At 43.2% G+C, this 1642-nt stretch overlaps 1 pseudogene across 1 annotated transcript; it reads right to left on the reverse strand.

Annotated features, from left to right (window-relative positions):
• Positions 1-450: 450 nt before the first annotated feature.
• On the reverse strand, positions 451-1374 carry LOC306648265 (vomeronasal type-1 receptor 4-like; annotated as a pseudogene). Its single transcript has one exon. The product of its transcript is annotated as a vomeronasal type-1 receptor 4-like (transcript).
• Between the last annotated feature and the right edge of the window lie 268 nt (positions 1375-1642).

Genomic DNA, 1642 nt, shown 5'->3' on the forward strand with positions numbered 1-1642 from the left:
TCTCTGGTCTGTGACTGGAGGGCACCCTAGGGCTCCAGAGGGCCTGGAAGGACAGACTACACTCAGTTTCTGCTCATGCTCTCTACTGGAAATGAAGTCCATATGTTTTAATAAGAATATCAACCAGGATACTAGGAAAATGTAAAATAAAGTAGATTTCAATCTCAAGTGCTTATTGTTTTTTAATTACTATTATGTGAACTCAGAAATTCACATGTGCTACATATAATTTTCCAGAATGTTGCTTCTTGTATATGAACATAATCCAAATTGTATGCATGCACACATGCTCAGGAACACAAACACACACATATAAATAGGCACACATATAAATACATGTGCATAAAACACTCACAAGTGATATCACATGATATCATTGTGCATAAGTTGTTCTTTCAATATTGTGGGTAAGAATAAGGGAAAAATAAGAATTGCTCAATTAATTACAATTTACATGTTTCTCATATCAGGGATTTTCCTATTTCTTATCCAAGTGAGATAGAGCCTGGATGCACTGGAGTCCCATCTCATGGGCAGGAAGGGGCTGATAGTTGGGAAAAACTCACAGACTATTGCACCCACATTCACCATGAGCCAGTTGGCATTATGATTAACAGTCACACAAATCTGGAAGATGCAGGAAAGTGTGTAAAAAGAGACAACAGTGCTCACCAGGAAGAGGTTGGTTTTGGTGGCTCTAGACACAGGGGAGAACTTGGGGCACCTGGCCTTATGAATGTGCTGCATTCTCTGCTTGTGCCTGTGCAGGATGAGCACCATGGAGCTGCTGGACCACAGCATGAGCCCCACACACACAGCATCAGGGAATGAGAGCAATGCTGCAAACAGTGAGTCTGTGGTTGTGTCATGACGAACAGTAGAACAGTGTCCAAAATCTTTTAGACAGCTGATGTGTGACTCCATTTTCCAGTCATGACCACTGGAAACATAACATTTAAAAGGCTGTACAGAATCCAGTTTAGGTGTGTGGAGGAGCACATATATCTTGGAGCTTTCTCTTTAAGTGCTGCCCACCTGGAGTCCCCAGGACTGATGGTAATGGCCTGGAAGATGCTCAGAAGGCAGATGCTGCCAATGGAGACACCCCTGCCCACCTTGTGAACATAGAAAAGCAGCTTGCATTCAAAATCACTAAGGAAATCTTTCATTCCAAAAGCTGCCAGTCTGGGGAACTCCTCTACATAGGAGAGTTAACAAGTTGGCCACAGTCAAGTGCTTAAGGATCAAGTCTGTGTGTCTTACCCTGCCCCCAGTAAAGCACCAGAAAATGGAGGAGAAGAGAGAATTGCCCAGAGCTCCAACAAAAATCTGTGCCAGGAAGATGACTCCTACAGTTACATCACTGGCTGCCATCCTGTCTTTTCTCTGCTGTCCCAGCCAAAGAGTCCTGTAGGAGAGCAGGAAGCCTGAGCTGCATGTGTCCTGTCAACCAAAATCCAGCATTGCCCAATCTCCAGAGTTCCTGCTCATAATATTTACTTCACATTTTCCTTTTTCTATCATGTGGTTTTGTGAACAGATAAAAGTATGAGTGTGTATTAATCCCTGCTGTGAAGGCACCACATGGTGATTCTTGAATCTCCTCTATGTGTGGCAGGCACTACAATGACTTTTCATAAAG

The sequence above is a fragment of the Sciurus vulgaris genome (genome assembly GCF_902686455.1).
Source record: "Sciurus vulgaris genome assembly, chromosome: 17".
Taxonomy (NCBI): Eukaryota; Metazoa; Chordata; class Mammalia; order Rodentia; family Sciuridae; genus Sciurus; species Sciurus vulgaris.